This window comes from Vombatus ursinus, unplaced genomic scaffold (genome assembly GCF_900497805.2).
Source record: "Vombatus ursinus unplaced genomic scaffold, bare-nosed wombat genome assembly UNPS02014777.1, whole genome shotgun sequence".
Lineage (NCBI taxonomy): Eukaryota > Metazoa > Chordata > Mammalia > Diprotodontia > Vombatidae > Vombatus > Vombatus ursinus.
Window position 1 is genome coordinate 2,741,191 of NW_020954555.1, and position 19,793 is coordinate 2,760,983.

Genomic DNA, 19,793 nt, shown 5'->3' on the forward strand with positions numbered 1-19,793 from the left:
ATGCATAACAGCCAGACACACAGCACAGTCACATGTACTCCACCCCACAAGTCACAATATACATTCACCAATACCGTTCACACAGAGCCACGTAAGCATAAACAGTCACACACACGTGCCACACATCTCACCCCCGTCCTCATCACACATATACATTCACCAGTACTTCTCACACAGAACCACATATGGATAAACACATGGTCACACACCATGAAGTCACACGCATCACACAAGTCATACACGCATATACACCACAGTCACACATACCACTGACCCAGTCATATTCCAGCATAAACATTAAACAATGCACTTTCCCATTTCATACCTACAGTTGAGTACAGCCTTAAACACCATCCACATACCCACACGGTCATATGCGCATACACACGTAGCCACACAACGCATATGTGTGCCACGTAGCACATAGCCATGTAGCCACATATCCTATACTTACATGGTCACATACACATATTCAGAACGCCCCACTTTCTCATAGACATTATAGCTACATGTATAAACCCAAGCTCTCCCCAAACTGCACACAAACACATTGGTACATGCCACCTACATTTTTGCCCAGCCACATGCAGGACATAGGTTTTAAAGCTAGAGAGGACCCTGAAAGGCATCCTTGTCTAACCCCCTCAGTGCAAAGGGGGCTCAGAGCTGGTAAGTGATTTGTGGAAGGTCACACAATAAAAGTGACAGGGCTGGCAGATTCAAAGCCAGGTCCTCTGACTCCAGCTCAAATGTACTTTGAATGGCATATCCCCATAGGTTATTACCCACATATTCTTGTTTAAGCACAACTATGGTCACACAACATACTAACTCCCACAGTTGAGAAAGAAAGTGTGGTAGAGTACAACGAGTACTGGATTTGGAATCAGAGGTCCTGGGTTCAAATCCCACTTCTGCTACTCATTTCCTGTGTGACCTTAGACAAATCACTGCAGTTCTCTGGGTCTGATGAGGTGTCTTGGAAGGTCCCTTCCTCTAAACTGAAGATCCTATGAACATGCAATGCACACACATTTGCTAATACACACATACATGAATGCACCATTGGTTACACACACCCACATAACTGCACTGATGGAGAGCCACACACACGCGCGCACACACACACACACACACAAGCATACGCATGTTTTATGCAGCCATTCACCTAAGTTGCAAATACTTCTTCCACCAGCAACCCTCCCCCACAACACACACAGATAAATGCATGCTAACACACTCTCTCACACACACACACACACACACACACACACACACACACACACACACACAGACTCCAACTCCTCTAATCTGTTCCCATCAGCCAGAGGGCTGCCCTCCTTCCTTTCCCGCTGGGATGGGCCTCCAGCATAAAGCTGGAGCAAGGCTACTTGGAAGGCCCTAGCATATTGTGTCATGGCCTCAGGATGTGGCCAGGTGGAGGGGATGGGGGGGAGGGGAGAAGCCCCTCAGATCCTGCCAGACCAGAGTGAGCAGAAAGAATGGAAATTCTGAGCCAGGGCCCCCATGGGGAGATTCCTGAAAACTCCCCGGCCCTTAACCCTTTCCATCCCAAACAATGAGCCTCTTCCATCATATACACTCAGTCTTTTACCTCCTTAGTAAATCCTAATCCCTCTTCACAGGAGTCCTCATCTTCCTGCTTTGCCTTCCTGTGTCTCTTACAGAGCCCCCACACGATACAATTCCCATCTGCCACAATGAGCTTCCCTCTCTCCCTCTCTCTCTCTCTCTCTCACTCACACTGAGTCCCCATCCCCATACTGAACATTCTCAGTCCTCTCACTAAATCCATTCCTCCACATTGAGCCTCCACCCTCCTCACGGAACTTCCACCTCCCTCAGTGAGCCCCCCTCTATTTCACTGAGCTTCCATCCCCCTCACAGAGTGCCTGTTCTCCACACCACACTTCCCTCTGCCAAAAAGAACCATCATTCATTCCCTCACTTGAGTCCCCCTAGGGCTCTCAGAACTCCTGTCCCTTGTTGAGACCCCATCCACCTGGATCAGCTCCAATCTCCATCCTTGAGCCCCCATGCCCTCCCTCTCACGAACCCCTATCCCATTCCCTAAGTCCCCACTGCCCCTCACAGAATACCATTCCCGGCCTTTAATAATCTTTCTCTGCCTTTTCTTAGAGGTAGCCTCTGGACATAGTCAGGTGGAAGAGGATGGCGATGGGGGAAGCTCCTCAGATCCAGTCTGACCAGGGAGGATGGAAGTTCTGGTCCTGAGGTTCCCAGTGTCTGAGCTCAGCCTTTAGTAGGCCCTGCCCATTTGCCTGCCAGGATGGGCACTGGGCCCTCTGTCTATGGCAGCCCCAGCCCAGCCTCCCTGATGTCAATGACCCTCCATGCCAATCGCTTTTTCATCTCCTTCACCTACCTTCTCCTGGGCCCCCCCCCCCAACTCAAGCTTCACACTCCTCCCATAACACATCCACTCATTTCCCTGCATACCTACCCTCCACTTCACTCCTCCCTCCCACCATATGTATCCTCCCCCTGCCACAGGGTGGCTTTCCATTCCAGATTTCTCTTCTCCTAGAAGCCTTTCCTGACAGATTCCATTGAACCTTTGATCAGTTTCTTCCTCTTTATTCTCCCCACCCCTAAAATGAAGGTCTACATTTGAGAATACTCCAAGATCATTGATATGAGTCCTGCTCACCCCAGACTGGAGGCTTCCTGAGGGCAGGGGCTGTCTCCTTGCTTGGACCTAGTATAATGTTCTGCTGGCAGAATGGGCTCAGTAAGCAGGATTTTGCCCACATCAGATCAGTCTTCCTGAGGCTGTGCATGGCTGTGTATCTTCCTGAGAGTCAGACTTTCATCTCTCTCAGATTGGGAAGTCCTGGAGGAGAGGGGCCATGCAGCCTTTCTCAGGCAAGAAGCTTCCAGAAGACAGGAGCTTAAACCACCTTCTCAGATTTGGGGATGATGATATAATGGCACAGAAAACGATGGGAATGGAGGGAGATTCAATGAGGGGATGTCTTTCCCTTAATACTAACTGTAGGGGCCATGTCTCCCTCTTCAGACCTCATGAGGGCAGGGGCTGTCTTTTCCACCAGAGCAGAAGCTCCATCTCCTTCTGCCTCTAGATTTCCCAGGGCCCAGCTTCCATTCTCTCCAGTAAGAAACAACACAAAGAAGAAACCTCACATAAGATGTTGTGGGTTTTGATAGTAAAATATGTCTCCAGGGGGCAGGGGAAAATCCTAAATTCACAAAAGTCCCAGAAGGCCTTGTTGTGCAGAGACCTGGAATAAGGAGCCCAGGAGCTCCTCCCAGGGATGGGTAGATGGAGCTGCGTCATTTCACGTCCTTGGAAGAAATAACAGAAACGGACATCAAGAGGGAGCTGGGCTTTACTTTGTCTGGATGGTTCAAATAAAAGCTTTCAGTATGAGATAGTGGAAGGAGCACCAACTCTGGAGTCTTGAGGAGCTGGATTCAAATTGTACCTCAGAGACTACCTGTGCAACCTCGGGCAAATCACTTGCCTCAGTTTCCTCCTCTGTCAGATGAGGGATTGGAGGAAGTCCTTTCTAGATCTAGATGGAGTGTCTCAAAAATCCAGGCCCAGGGGTGGGGGGCAGATACTCAGGCTTAGGGGCGTAACAAGAGGACAAGGAGAAAAGGCCTAGTCCTAAGGTAACTGGCTTCTATCCATTGCTCTCCATTAGCTCCATCATCAATCAGTTCTTGGTGTCAAGGAGGTTATATTCTTTCTCCTCACACACACATCCCAGAACCCCCCCCCCCCCCGGAGAAAGGAGAACTAGGGGTGGAGTCTTCTAGGTGGCCTGGAAGAAGGAGAGATTTGGGACTATGTGTAAGGCAAACTTGTGGGCTTGGAGGGACAGACCAAGAGGATCTAAGGCAGCTTGGAGATAGATAGACCTGCTGCCACTGAGCCTGGCAGAAAGGGAACCAGGAGTCCCAGAAGGAGGGGAGACCCAGGCCCTACTAGATGGCAAACTCAGTGCAGGCAGGCACCATCTCCAATTCCTCTAGAGCCCAGTGCAGTGCTCTACACACAGTCAGTACTTGGTAAATGTTTCCTGGATGAATGTTGAGTAAGGGAAGGCAAACCCAACAGGTTGCTGGTGCCCAGAACCTGGGGCTAGAACGCTTAGTGCAGGGGGATCCGTGCATCTGGAGAAGGAGGATGTGGTGAGACATGGCGGGAGGGCAAATCCAGCACTGACTCTGGAGGTAGAGAGTCCAGGAAGATGGGATGAGGGACAGGGTGGGGGCAACCATTTTGGGGAACCAGTGGCCAATGAAAACTCCCCAGGTCCTTCCCTCCCACCACTTCCCCCCACCCCTACTTTGCCAACACAAGAATTATTGACTTTTTTTTTTGCTTTTTCCATTTAATTTTTTTTAATACAAATTTGGATCTTTGGGTGTGTCCTGCCAACAGAAAACAACAACAACAACAGAAAAAAGAAAACAACCCAAAAGGAGTGAAAAAACCAGAAAGAAAAGCTGTCCCTAGAGAACTGTCCCCCCACCCCCCACCATGCGTATTTGCACACCACGGAACCACAGCAGATGTACAGGGTGCAATATGCAATCCACAATTTATAATAAAACAGTATATACAATAAATAGGGTATTGTTCCTTTCTCTCTAACGACCTGTAAATAAATTTCTCAGTGCATACTGGAGGAGCTGCTCGGGCACGGCCTCTCTCGCTCGCAATCTCTCGCTCGCTCACAATCTCTCGCTCGCTCTTTTTTTTGTCTTTTTTTTGTCTAAAACTGTGTTCTGTTTTGTTTTGTACATTTTTAAAAAGTATTTACAATTGCTGGTTTTGTGCAGAAAGAGCTCACCTTCCGCTTCTGCGTGGAGGGGGGTGTGTGTGGGAGGGGGAGGGGTTCCCAGGGTCCAGGGTAGGCGATGGAAAAGGAGGAGTGGGCTTTGGGGTTCCAGGGTGGGGAGCAGTTGGGAGGGGAGGCAGAGGAGGTGAGTTGCTCCTGCGGGAGGTGGGGGACGATGGGAGGGATCTTGGCGTTGGTTTCTGAAAGCTGTGGAGGAAACACAAGACAGGAGGTTAGGACTGGGCCTTATTGGAGGTTAAGAACAGCCATATGGCAATATCCCACCCATACCAAACCTGCGTCCTACCTCTATGGAAATGCTAATTCTGGATTATAGCAAACTACTTTTCAACTCTTCAGTTTGGGATTGTACTAGAAAAGCAATAACGAAGAACCCTAGATAGAAGTCAAGACATGAGGCTTGGCCTGTCTAGATTTGTGACTTTGGACAAATCATCACCCTCTCCCTTGCCTCAGGTGCCTCTTCTGTAAAATGAGAGAATTGGATTAGATGTCTGCCAAGGTTCCTTCCAACCCACATATCTCAAAGTCCCCGCCATCTCTGACATCTGTGTTCTAACCATCTGCCTTCTGACAAAGTCACTAGGAACTCTGACATTCTATATCACCATGCGCCTTCCAGCTCTGACATTCTATGTTCTCAGGTCACTTTCCGCTCCAACATTTTATGTTCTAACACTCTGTGTTCTAGGGTTCTACAGTCAACCTAACAGATCCTAGCTCAAAACCTTCCTCCTCCAAGAAGCCTCCTGACCATCTATCCCACCCACTCTTCACACCGTGTCCCCTTAACAATCACATAAACAGACCACACAGAACTGTTACATACTTCTTCATATGCTGCTTTGTTATCTAGTAGTTATGAATACAATGTAATCCCTCATATTTATGTAGCCCTTTTCAAAGCTCCCTAGAATCTGTGACTTCCTTGCATTGTCCCAAACCTCTGTAAATATATGGAGCAAATATGATTTCTCCTTATTTTACAGCTAAGAAGACTGAGGCCCAGAGAAATGAAACACCAGGCCACCCAGCGATTCTAAGGTATGCTTCAGGTCTTGTCTAGATGGTAAATCTTAGAGGAAACAGCAAGATTGGGAGGACTTTGATTCAGAGGGCTCATTTGATAGATGAGGAGCTGAAACATCTTGCCCAAGGCCAGCCAGTCAACAAATATTTATTAAACACTTACTGTGTTCCAGACGCTGTGCTAAGCCCCAAAGGTTTATAGGTGGCTGAGGGAGGATTTGAACCAGGCTCTTTCTGACTCCAGATTCAGCTCTCTTTGTCTACTGTGCCTGGGGGGGGGGGGTGGGACTCTTGCTTTCTCCTGCCTTTACTTCCCTCTTAGCACACAGTACTACCATGAGCTCCTTACTCTGTGGTTGGAAGGGACTCAAACGCCATCATGTCCAACCCCCTTATTTTATAATGAGGAAACTGAGGCTCACAGAGCTAAAGAGACTTGCCCAATGGTACCCAGAGAGTACTCAGCAGAGACAGGATTTGAACCCAGATTTTTGGCCTCAAGAGCCAGTGTTCTTTTCTCTTACACTGCTCTGTCTCCTTTACCATTCCTTCTTCTCATCCCTTTTCTGCTCAGAGTCTCTCTGCTGCCTACGAGATCAAATTCAGATTTCTTAGCCTGGCATTCTAGGCCCTCCATATTTAGGCCAGCTTGGCATATTTCTTGTCCCATCTGACCCTATTCCCTGACCTGCCATGGATTCTCTTTACCTGCTGACCCCAAACACTTTCCTACATCTGTCATTTCTTATGCCTGGAATGTCTTTTCACCCTTTCCCTACCCAATCTCCCCAAGTGGAAAATATACCCATCTCTCATGAGGCCTTGGTCAAATGTCACCTTCTTCTTGAGCCCTGCCAGAAGGTAATAATAGTCCTTCCCTTCCCTCACTTGGTTTGTAATTCTCATGTATATTAAAAAAAAACACACAAAAAAGAATTTGTCTGTATATGTGTCTTATTATCCAACTAGACTTTAAGGTCTGTGAGAGTGGGGACAGGGTCTCAGTCTAAATTTCCTATCTTTCCCAGGTTGATGCAGTGCTCTGTATACAGTAGGCAATAATGTTTTCAGAAGTTGGAGCAGCAATTCCATTCCAATCAGTAAGCATTTCCTGAACTGGACATGCCAGAGAAACTGAGGAAATATGCACAGCAAATATCAAACCCACTGGCTTCCTGCCCTTGGAGATGATCTGATCACTCATTTTCCCTTAGCCCTAAATATCTGACATTATTGTGAGTCTGGCCTTTATATTTCAATCTGACATCCAACTGGGGGGGTGTTAGAGGCCTGGGATAGCTGCATATCATCAGCTTTTCTCCCAAACCTCTTTTGGGCTCCCTGGGAATCTCACTCCTTGCTACCAGCCTCCAAGACTTGGAAAAGCTTCTTCTCTGGTTCAGAGAAGGGCTGATTCTTTTTCAATCTGGGGACACTGAGAGGCGAGCCTTTGTCCTTCCTGAACCTGCATTCTCTTCCCTCAGCCCCTATCTCCAATTCACCTCCTATCTTTCCCAGTCTTTCTTCTAGCTGAGCCCTCATCCCACTCACTTAACCCTCACCTTCTTCCCTGAGCCCCTAACTCTGATTCACCTCCCCCCACTCAATCTGTCTTCTAAATGAACCTGAATCCTTTCCCCTGAGCCCCTATTCCCCTCACTGATACCCCAACCTCTCATTCAGGCCCTATCCCCTTACTGATACCCCAGCCCTAGCCCTCATCTCTCTCCCTAAGCCTCCACCCCCAGACCTGCCTCTCCTCTCCTCCAACAGAGCCCAGAGGACAATGGGAAGCTACTCTCCCAGAAGCCAGAGAGGCCTCAGCAGACAGCCTCACCCACACTGTCAGAACATGCCTGCGCTAAACCCATGACTGGGGCCACATGAGCCAAACCCTCAGCATGGCCCCGGGGCTGGAGAAGGAGCCATCACTCGGAACAGTGAGGAAATCAGGAGCAGGGATGGGGACAGTCTTCTCCCCCTGATGCTGTCTGCTCCCCACTCCTCCCACCACCTTCTCTGGCCCAACCACATTCAAATTCAGCTCAGCATCCCCTTCTTTGTCTCCAGGACATTCAGCAATGCGGATGGCTGTTTGGCTGTTAGTGCTGCTGAGGTCAGGCCTGCCAGGGACCCAGGAGGAATGCTGGTTTGGAGAGTACAAGGCCAGGTTACTGAAATGACAGGTGAGGAACTGCCTTTGGGTTAGGAGGAGGATTGATATCACGGCAACAGGTCGAACACAAGGTGACAAATGGAAGAAAAGCTATTGAGGAGCAGGGGGTGTGGCATATCTCTGTCAAAGGGTAGGCTGACAACAGCTAGGGTAGCAAGTAGAGGAATGGCTTTTAGGGTGGGGGATGTTTATCACTGCTAGTGGCAGGTCAAAGAGTTAAGGTGACGAGGAGAGGAAGAGCAGGGGTTGGGGGTTCTCTGCTGGGGGGACATGTCTAATAACTAGAGAGAAAACCACTGGGATGAGGGATGTCTCTGTTGGGGTGACAGGTGTACTGTGGTTTGGGTGATAGGAAAGAATGTTGGGGTGAGTCAGTGTTGGGAGAAATCCTCAGAAGTCTGTCAGCATCCACCACCAAAGCCAGCTGCATCCCGCCCTGCTGCAGAGCCTGACTCAGTCCTTGGGCCCCCTGACAGGGAGCGGGGTCACTTGGGAGCCTCTTTACAAGCCCCCCCCTCCTCCTCTCCCATCAACCAACTGGTAGTCACTGCCAATGTCCCTTTCCAAACAGAGTCGCCATGGTGATCTCACTGCCCAGCAGGCAGCTTCCGCCAAAGCCCATTTTCAGCAGCGCCAGGCACCCTGGTGGGGGGGTGGAGTTCACCCTCCCTCCTACAGCCCACTCCTCCAGTCAGTCCTGCTTCTCCACACACAGCTGGGCACAGCTGGGCCAGGGTCAGGCACTGCAGTGCAGCATCCGTTGTTGGGGTGTGGGAGTGAACAACTCAGGAAGGAGGAGTTGGAGGTTAGAAGGTGAAAAGTGGATGAGCTCTTAAGTCCCCTGGGGAAGGAGGAATGCATACCGTATTAGCTGGAGTACAAGCTGCCCTCAAAGATAGGCTGCACACCTATGCTATTCTCTTAGAAAGGAAAAAGAAAATCTGTCTACACAATCTGATACCAGTTATAGGCCACACTGAGGTTCTGGATGAGTCATGTTTGGGGGGGAACATGGTTTGTATTTGGACCAGTATAGTCATTTGCCTTTTCCTCAGGTCACATGGGCAACAAGGACACAATTAATATCTTGGTCTCTTTAAGACTACCACCCAGCTCGAAATCACCATACCCAGTGATCTTTTCTGTCTCCTCATCCCCTTCATTTTCCAGACAGTAGCTGATACTCTCTCCCTCCTGCAAAGCTCTAGCTACCCATATGGGCGCTCAGCACAAGCAGCAGGAAAAAAATCCCATGGGGGTGGGGGTAGGGAACAGACTCTCTAGGACTAAGGCTGCTGCTGTGGAGGCCGGGGGAAGAAGCAGGGTAAGGCCGGGCAGAAAGGGAGCTCACCTGGAGTACAACGACCCTGGGGGAAGGACCTGGGAGGCCTGATGGCTTCCCATTTGAACTAATTATTCTTGGCCTCTAGATGCTAAGCTCAGTTGTTTCTACCTTCTAAAGGAGAACAAAAGCTGTCAGCACCCTCTACATGTTATCACCCTGGGGATAAGATTCTGCCCTAGTTAGAAACGGGGCCCCCTCTTCCTTTCTGAGGCTCTTTCATTTAATGGCTTCCATGACGGCTCCATTGGCCTGGTTCTCCTCTGTCGGCTTTCCTTCCTCTTCTGGCTCTCTCAACGTAGGTGTCCCCCCAAATTGATACTTGGGCCTCTTCTTTTCTCTCTTTGGGCTCTTTCAGAGATTTCATGCTTGACACAGCTACTGACCTTAACCCAGCTTTTTTCTCTGCTGGTCACCCCATGTTAGACCTGCCACCCCAACAGACACCCCTACCCTAACAGCTATTCCTCCACTTGTCAGGCTTCCTCAAGTCCCCGACCAAAATTCAACCTTTGACAGGAAGCCCTTCCTGGACCCCGGAAAGGCCAGTGCCTTCCCTTGTTGATTACTTCCAATATATCCAGTATCTAGTTTGTTTGTACATAGTTGTTTGTATATTGCCTCCCCCATTAGACTGGAAGCTCCTTGAGGGAAGGGGCAGTGTTTTTGCCTTTCTCTGTATCGCCAGTGTTTAGTTTAGTGTTGGCACACAGTAGGTGCTTAATCAATGTTTCCTGGCTATTGTCGCCCTGTGTCAGACCTGCCACTTCAAAGGACGTGTGGACTCCCATTGCTCCAACTGTTTCCACCACGGGGATGACTTTCAGATCTCTATCCCCATGCCTAACTTCCATCCTGACCTCAAGTCCTATGTGTTCGACTGTTGCTAGACGCCTCCCCCATAGATGTTCCACTTCTGCACCAAAATGAACTTTTCACTCTACCCCACACCCCAACCTTCTCCTCTTCTCAGCTTCCCTATTTCTGTTGAGTTTCCTGAGCATCCACATTGGTCTCTTCAGGCTATCTGTCTTCCTCACTGGACTTATTATTATCATTATTAATAGACTAGAAGGAGGATGGTGTCAATCAATCTACAATCGATCAGAATTCCATACTTGAGAGGTTCCTGACCCTCCTGGGCTGACTGCCTTGTAAACTTATGATTCATGGGATTCTACACATCCTTAAGGAGGCCCTTCTCGATTTTCTTGGTTGTTAGCGCCACATACCCCTTACCCTCTATTTAATATCCCTGAACGTTTTGTACAACACCTCCTCCATAAGAACGTAAGCTCCTTGAGGGCAGGCGCTGTCTTGGATTTTGTCTTTGCAACCCCAGCAAACTAGCATAGTATCTGCTTTGTAGTCCAGACTTAAAAAATGATTGTGGATTGACTGACAGCATCCTCCTTCTAGCCTATTAATAATGATAATAATAATAACCAGCATTTATATGGCAATTTCATGTCTACAAAACACCTTACATATATTATCTCATTTGATCTTTACCACAACCCGATGAGGTAGATGCTATTATTATCACCGCTTTCCAAAGGAAACTGAAGGTCAAGAGAGACAAAGGGATTTGCCTAAGGTCACACGGCTAGTGTTTGAGGTAGAATTTGAACCCAGGTCTTCCAGACTCTAAGTCTAGCATTCTATTTACTCACTCCACTCCACTGCCTCTTACCCAGATTTAAAAGTTTCTCAGAGTAATCCTTGACTCTTCCCTTTCCCTTGGCATCCAGTTGATTACCAAATCTTTTGTAATCTGTCCTGCATTTGTCCCCATGCTGTGACTCTCAAAGGCCATCACTCCAGTGTTGTTGTCAGTTGTTTTTCAGTCATGTCTAACTCTTTTTGACCCCATTTGGGGTTTTCTTGGTAAAGATACTGGAGTGTTTTGCCATTTCCTTCTCTAGCTCACTTGACAGATGAAGAAACTGAGGCAAAGAGGGTTAAGTGGCTTGCCCAGGGTCACACAGCTAGTGAGTGTTTGAAGCTGGATTTGAACCCAGGTCTTTCTGACTTCAGGTCCAGTGCTCTATCTACTAGACCACCTAGCTGCCCACATCATCCCAGTACAGATCACTATTATCTTTTTCCCAGTTTCTTCTTGACATGATCCATCCTATACATGCTTCCAAAATCATCTTCCTTCTATATAGTTCTGATCACATCACTTCCCTACTTTAAAACCTTCAATAGCTCCCCATTTCCTACAGAATAAAGGCTAAGCTTCTTCACCCTGGCATTCAAGGCCTGCTACTTGATTCCAACCTACTCTCCCAGTTTTATCCCTTCCCACATCGCTCCTCTCTGCTCTAGCCAAACTGGTTTATTGTCCCCTGAACATACCCTGTTCCTGCCTACCTCTGCATTTCAGCTCATTATCTGGTTGCCCTTCCCTCTTGACCACTCATCCAACATGCTACATCCTTCAAGGCCTGGTTCAAATCTCCCTTCCTCTAGAAAGTTTTCCGTGACCACCCGAGCCTGTAGTGATGTCTCCCTTCTTTCAACTCCTCTAGCTCTTAACTCTCCATCCCACCAGTTGAGCCCTGAGGGCAGACAGACACACATGATTTGTTATTGATTCAATTCGATCCAACAAACATTAATGAAACATGAGTGCCTCTGGTGAGCCTGGCATTGGGGGCTACAAAATCATTCCTTTCCTCCTTTCTCTGTGTGTCTCCCTGAACCAGGAGCTCGAGGGTCAAGGATCATCATTTGTAACCAGAGTGCCCTGCGCACAGTAGGCTCTCCACATGTGTCTTTCGTGACTCATGAATCTTGTCTCCTTGCAGGGTATGGGGATCCTCAATGCCAGCTCCTAACCACTCACCCCACGGCCAGTGCAGAGCTCATACAAATAGTGATGAGGCTTCTCTCGTGCTCACGCCTTCCCTTCTCTGGCTCTGCTCCTGACTCTCTAGCCTTTTTTCTCCACTATCCCTAGCAGCCTTCTTGCCATGGAAGATCTCTTGGCTCCTTCAGCCCCTTCTTCTGATTGGTCAGTCACTCCCAGAAGCTCCATTTTAAGGAAGTGCCCAGGCCAGCCATGTTTACTCCTCTCCTTTCTTTGTCCTCCCTCTCCAGACTTCTTTCTCCACAATGGGCCCTCATGGGTACCTTTTCCTCCTACCTTTTATGTGTTGTCATCTCCCACTAGAATGTAAGCTTCTTGAGGGCAGGGATTGTTTTTCTTTTTGCTTTTATTTATATGCTCAGCACTTAGTACTGTGCCTGGCACACAGTGTTTAATAAATGCTTGTTGACTTGACAGCTTTAAGGTTTACTTAATTGTCACTGCATACCCACTGTGTGGGTGGGGTAGGCCCTACGAGAACCAGTAACCCTAGCTGACAGACTTGAAGTAACACTGAGTCTTAGGGAGGTTCAGGGACTTGCCTTGGGCATACAGGTAGTGGGAACGGGAGCTGGAATTTGAACTGAGAGCTTATGATTTCAGGTCACCCTACCAGGTAATGTAAGAGTCATCTGTTCAGAGTTCAAGAAGTACTTCTAGTGACAACGGGTTCATCTCCCTACCAGTGCCTGTTTTAGGCTAATAAACTTGGCCTATAAGATAGTGCCCAGGGGCAGCTAGGTGGCACAGTGGCTAGAGTGCCACACCTGGAGTCACAAAGACTCATCTTGAATTCAAATTTGGCCTTAGACACTTACTAGCTGGGCAACCCTGGGCTAGTCACTTTACTTCGGTCTGCCTCAGTTTCCTCAACTATAAAATGGAGATCATAAACCTACCCCCCTGGGTCGTTGTGAAGATCAAATGAGATAATACTTATAAAAAGCGCTCAGCACAGTGCCTGGTACATAACAGGCGCCTTATAAATGTTTATTTTCTTCCCCCACCTCAGGTCCCTCACAGCTCTAGATCTATGATACCATAAGTTGATGATCCTTTTAGGCGTTCACTTAATGTGTAAAATGAGGATGCTGGACTAGATGGGTTCTAGGTATACTCTCAGTATCTGAGCTCTTGTGTTTTAAGGAAACTCTCAAGTCTAACGTTCTAATGTACTTAGAGCTCCAAGAGTCCATTTTCTAAGGTCCCCTTCAGCTCTGACATTCCATATTCTTTTTCAAAATTAAATTTTATTTTATTTTTACAAAGATCTACCTTTTTTTCCTCTCCCTTCTCCTCCATGAGAAAGCAAAAACAAAACAAAACAAAACAAAACAAAACAAAAAAAACCCTTGTTACAAACATACATGGTCAAGCAAAACAAATCCCCCGTCCTGGCCATGCCCCCAAAAAAAGTCTCAGTCTGCACATAGAGTCCATGACCTCTGTCAGGAGATGGGCATGATAGTCTATATTCTAAGGGCCCTCCCAGCTCTGAAATTCCATGTTTTAAGGCCCCGTGAAGCTCTAAATTCTATGTTTTAAGCCTCAGATCTGACATTCTCTGTCCTAAGTCACCTCCTAGCTCTGGCATTGTGTCCTAAAACCTCTCCTAACTCTGATATTCTGTGTTCCAAGGACCCTCCTAGCTCTGACATTCTGTATTCTAAGGGCCTTCCCAGCTCTGACATTCTGTGTTCTAAGAGCCCTCCCAACTCCGATAGTCTGTGTTCTAAGGGCCTTCCCAGCTCTGACATTCTAGGGTCAAAGATCCCCCCAAGCTCTCAAATTTGATGTTCCATGGTCCCTCTCTTCTCTGATGTTTTGTGTTCTTAGCTCCTACCCAGGTCTGATAATTCCAGATTCTAAGATCCTGCCCAGATCTGACATTCTGTGTTCTAAATCCCCTCCCAGCTTGGACATTCTATGTTCTAGGGGTTTTTTTTTTATTTGTTTTTGTTTTCTACATTCTATGACCTAATGTCTTGTGGTCTAAAGACCCCTTTTGGCTCTAGGATTCTAGAAGACAAAGCATTTCTTCTTTCTTACAACAGGAGGGAAGACTACTACACACAGAAATAACGGGGTAGAAGGTGGGAATAAATGGCCTTTGAGGCTCTTTCCAGTTCTCGAACAATGTTGGTTGTGCCTAGACTAACCACACCAAAAGAATCTAGTGACAATATGCTTGAAATGGTTTCCCTTGTTGGTTGTGTGGAGACTTAGCCACTAAACAGAATCCTTGTTATACTCCAGTTTCTGGACTGAAATGGAGAGATTTTTCCCCTCCCCCAAATATCGAGGGGAATTTTCCAAGTCAAGTCAACATCTGTTATTAAGAGCCCCCACTTTGCACAAGGCAGAGGATGCACAAAGGAAGACAAGAGAAGAGAGAGTCTCTGCCCTCAGGGACTCCTTGGTTAGGGAAGACAGGACATGCATAGAGCGAAAGGCTGAAAAAGGGACATATGAGCACAGCAAAATAATTGCTGGATGAACCGGGTGAGGAAAGGAGTAATCAGAGAAGAACAGAATCAACCAAGGAAAGCTTCCTGGAGGGGAGAAACTGTATTTGTCAGGCCTGTTTCCCCAACTAGCTCATAAATTAATAATCAGAGTTATGAGAGCTAGGAGAGACCTTAGAACAGAATGTCAGAGCTGGGAGGGCCCTTAGAACACAGGAGGTCAGGGCTGGGAGGGGCTTTAGAACACAGAACGTCACAGCTGGGAGGGCCTTAGAACACAGAATGTCAGATTTTGGAAGGCCTTAGAACATACAATGTCAGAGTTGGAAGGGATATTAGGCCACAGAATGTCAGAGCTGGGAGGGTCCCTAGAACACAGAATGTCAGAGCTAGGAGGGCCCTTAGAACACAGAATATCAGAGCTGAGGAGGACTTTAGACATCATCCCTGTTCAACTTCCTCATTCTACCCATGAGAAAACAGGCCCAGGGTGGGCAGGGGTAGGGAAGTGCTTTGTTTGTGGCCACACAGCAAGTTAGTGGTTGAACCTAGACCTCCCAGCTCCTGGCTCTGAGATCTTTCCACCATGCTACATCCCCCTTTTTTTGAGGAGAGTCGCTGTATTTATTGTTTCACTAACTACCATCCCCCTGCCCCATTCCCAAGCACCTCCAACAACCTCGGCTCCACCTAATGGGACTGAAGCACTCACTGCTACCAGAAGGGAAAACTGGGCTTCTCTGATTGAAGGCTCCTGATTGGTTGTCAGAAGAGAGATCCCAAAGCCTGTCAATACAGGTTTTTCTTCTAGAGTCCTGACTTTAAACAGAATGGGAATAATCACACCTTCTCTCTCCCACTGGCTTGGGCCAGGTTGCCAAAGTCTAGGAAGACAACTCCCCCAGGAAGAGAATTCCAAGTGCTCCATGAGGACACAGGCACCACTAATCAGGAAACCTGGCTTTAAGACCTGGCTCTGCCGCTAGCTGGCTTTGTGGACCTAAGCCTCAGTTTACTCATCCACAAAGCAGGCATAAAATAATCCTGGCCCTACCTATTAAATTCAACAAGCATTTAATAAGCTCCTATTACACAGAGGTAGCTCAGAGGCGAAGTGGATAGAGCAGTGGTCACAGAGTCAGGAAGACCCGAGTTCAAAGCCTACGTTAGACATTGACTAGCTAGGTGACCTCGAGGAAAGTCACTCACCTCTTTCTGCCTGGTTTCTTCAACAGTAAAATTGGGATCATAATAGTACCTATCTTCCAGGGTTGTTGAGAGGATCAAATGAGATCATTTCTGTGAAGGCCTTTGCGATTCTAAAAGCATTCTACAAAGGCATTATGCACTGCACCAGGTACTATGCTAGGTGATAGGGTAACACAAAGCAAAACAAGTCAGTCCTGCCCTTGAGGAGTTTACATTCTACTGGGGATATGTGTCTTGTACCAACACAAATAAACCTAAGATACATTCAAAATAACTACAAAGTAATTTGAGGCTGGCTCTGAAAGACTTTCTTGAAGGTCTGGAGCTGAACACTAGAGCTGAGCCTCGATGGGAACCAGGCTTGGAGGACAGCCTGTACAAAGACACTGAGGCCGGAGGTGGAATATTGAGTACAAGACAGAGTGCTGGTCCAGGAGTCGGGAGGACCTGAGAGCAAATCTGGCCCCAGACACTTACCAGCTGTGTGACTCTGGGCAAGTCACTTCACCCTGTTTGCCTCAGTTTCCTCATCTGTAAAATGAGCTGGAAAAAGAAATGACAAACCACTCCAGTATTTTGCTAAAAAAAACCCAAATAGGCTTATGGAGTTGGACACAAATGAAAAATGACTCAATGATTAGCAAACAGGCCAGTCTGGCTAGACTAGCATGGATGAAGGTTAAGGGGAGCACGTATTTATTAAGCTTCTACTGTGTGCCAGGCACTGTGTTAAGCACTTTACACCTATTATCTCATCTGATCTTTAACTTACATTTTACAGTTGAGGAAACTGAGGCAGACAGAAGTATAGTGACTCAGCTGGAGTCATGCAGATAATAAATGTTTGAGGTAAATGAGTAAATGACTCAGGTCTTCCTGACTCTAGGCCCAGTGCTCTATCCACTGGGCCACCCAGCTAGAGAAAAAAGATAGGCTTAAGTAAGATTGAGAAGGGCTTTAATGAAATGCCAAACTGAGGAGTTTACATTTTATCCTAAAAACAACAGGGAACCACTGAAAGTTCTTGAGCCTGGCAGAGCCTGGTCAGACCTATGTCTATCTGGAGGAAACAAGATAATTTGTCAAATGCTCTGCAACTGTAAAGCATCATATAAATTTGTTAGGATGATTATTTTCCCAGCAACGAGAGGCCAAGGAGAGGAGGTTTCTCTAGTAGGTTCATGTAAGGCTAATATGATAAAGTTGATGCTCAAAGTTCTATGGATCATCCAAACCAACTTCCTTGCACTCCACCCTCCTCCTGCTCTAGAATCTGCAAGGGCTCCCCATTGCCTCAAACTTTTCAGCTAAATCCCACCTTCTGCAAGAAGACTTTCCTCGTCCTCAATCTTAGGGCCTTCTCTCTTAGACCAGCTCTAATTTATTCTGTCTGTAGCTTGTCTGTACATAGCTCTTTACACGTCTCCCCCATTAAACTGTAAGTTCCCTGAGGACAGGGACTATTTTTTTGTTGCCTTTCTTTGTATCTGTATTGCTGAGTTCAGTGCCTGGCACATAGTAGGAGCTTAATAAATACTTGTTGACTTGACTTTTCAGCCTGGCCACAACCTGGCCCTTAATCTTCAACACCCAACCTATGTTTCAGCTAGACTGGTGTACTATAGTGCTCACCATAGACAATGGGCTCATTCCTGCTGCCATCTTACTCATCCCTTCAGGGCTCAGCTCCAAACACGTCTCTTCCAAGAAGCCCTCTCGTATACTATGGCAGGCATCATAGGCCCTTAGAGCCTGTAGGAACCTTAGGAATCATCTGGTCCAATTCTCTCACTGATAAAGACACTGAGGCTGAGGAGGAGTGACCTACAGCTAAGCGAGAAGCAAGCTAGGGATTCCATTCTATATCCTTTGACTCGAATCTGGTGGTCTCTTTACCACACTACCCAGTTTCAAGCCCCCTCCAAGCCTCAGGGGTCCCCACACAGCTTAGTACCCATCCTACCCTGTATTGGACTATTCGGTTTCAGATGTATAAAGTTCATCTTCCCAACTAGAACATCAGCTCCCCATGGTGTGAGGACCCTGTCTTTTTCCCTGGTCTCTCCACCCTGCCCCCATGATTGGGCTGGCCAAAGTAGGGGCTTCATAAGTCCTCAGTGACTCTCCACCTCTCCTATCCTGGCATCAGAGGGTGTGGAATAAAAAAATTCAGCTGGTTTTAATCTCAGTCTGAGGTAAAATGGTATGAGTTAATCCAGTGGAGGGCAAAAAAGAACCCAACCCCAAATCCACCACATTCCAAAGGCCTGCTTTACATAGCGGCCTACTAAATGAGGGGGAGTGTGGGTAGCTGAGACTGGACTCTGATTTGAGATAAGCACTCTTTTTCTTAAGTTTTAATAGACCTGTTCCTCTCACCCAATTCGGGCAGAGGGTTCCCTGAGGACACCCCCAGGGTGCAGGAGCATTGTCTAGGGGTGGGGTGAAGGGCAGCACCTGCTATGTCTCCCCTATCAGACTAAGGGCTCCCTGAAGGCAGAGACTTTGTGCCCCTCTCCACTAGAGCAGGAGCTTCTTGCATGGGCCAAGGATATTATATCTCCCCTGTCAGACCGGGTCTACCCAAGGACATACATCCTTGTGTGTCATCTTTGACTTCCTCACCCTCATTCTCCTCTCCCCATAGCCATCCAATCAGCTGCCGAGTCCTCGAATATCCAGCTTTGTTTTTGTTGCTGTGGTTCAGTCGCATCTGACTCTTCGTGATTCCTTTTGGGGTTTTCTTGGCAGAGATATTGGAACGGTCTGCCATTTCCTTCTCCAGATCATTTTACAGATGAGGAAACTGAGGCAGACAGGGTAAAGTGACTTGCCCAAGGTCACACAGCTAGGAAGGTCTCCTTCTGTCCTCTGACGCTGCCACCTCCCTGACGCAGCCCCCCCTCACCTCACATCTAGATCCCGACAATGGCCTACAGGCTGGTCTCCCTGCCTCAAATCTCTCTACTCAGCTGCAAACTGATTTTTCTAACGTACAGGTCTGACCCCGTCGCCCCACCATCCAGTTAACTTCAGTGGCTTCCCGGAGCCCCCAGGATCAAACAGAAAACCCTATTTGGCTTGTACAGCCTTCCACAACCTTCTACCTTCTCAGTCTTCTTCTAGCATAAGTCATACTGACACTGTCCCCCACAGACCCAGGCCTCTTGGGGTTCCTCCATCTCACAACTCTGGGTGTCTTCAATGGCTGGCCTTCACATCTGGAATTCTCTCCCATCTTTGCCCCCTAAGCTTCCCTGGCTAAAGCCCCATCGATGTTCTGCAAGAAGCCCTTCCTGGTCCCCGTCAATGCCAGAGCCTTCTACATACTGATCACCTCCTATTGATCTGATCTGTACCAAGGTGCCTGCATGCTGCCTCCCCCACTAGACTGGGAGCTCCTTGAAGGCAGGCCTTTCTGGGTATTCCCAATGCAATAAATCTTAGCTGTCCGACTATTTAGGGAACTGAGAGGCTGGGTCTGCTCCCCTTCCAGGAACAGCACTGGCCAGGACCATATCTCCTGTCTTTGCCCTGACTCCCCAAGTCACCAAAATTCATAACTGGAAAGAACCTGGGAGGCCAGCTAGGCCAGCCTACAAAAGAACCAAGCAGTGGTCACACAGCCTTCCCTGGAAGACCTCTAGAGGAGGGAGGGACCCTGCTCCCACTCCACTTCTGGAAAGTTAGCAAGTTTTTTCTGACTTCAACCCAAATCTGATCCTTTGTGACTTAAACGCATCAGTATTTATTACCACCTATTATTTGTCAGGCACCATGGCAGGAGCTGGGTGTACAAAGAGCCCTTGCCCTCAAGTTTACA

The 19,793-nt window shown here is 47.8% G+C and overlaps 1 protein-coding gene across 5 annotated transcripts in view; it reads right to left on the minus strand.

Annotated features, from left to right (window-relative positions):
* Positions 1 to 4,398: 4,398 nt before the first annotated feature.
* AHDC1 (AT-hook DNA binding motif containing 1) overlaps positions 4,399 to 19,793 on the minus strand; it is an 86,687-nt gene continuing 71,292 nt past the window's right edge. For all 5 annotated transcript variants that reach the window (XM_027864826.1, XM_027864830.1, XM_027864828.1 and 2 more), the window contains one exon: positions 4,399 to 5,060. The gene's annotated coding sequence lies outside the window, so the exon portion shown is untranslated. The remainder of the gene's footprint in view (positions 5,061 to 19,793) is intronic.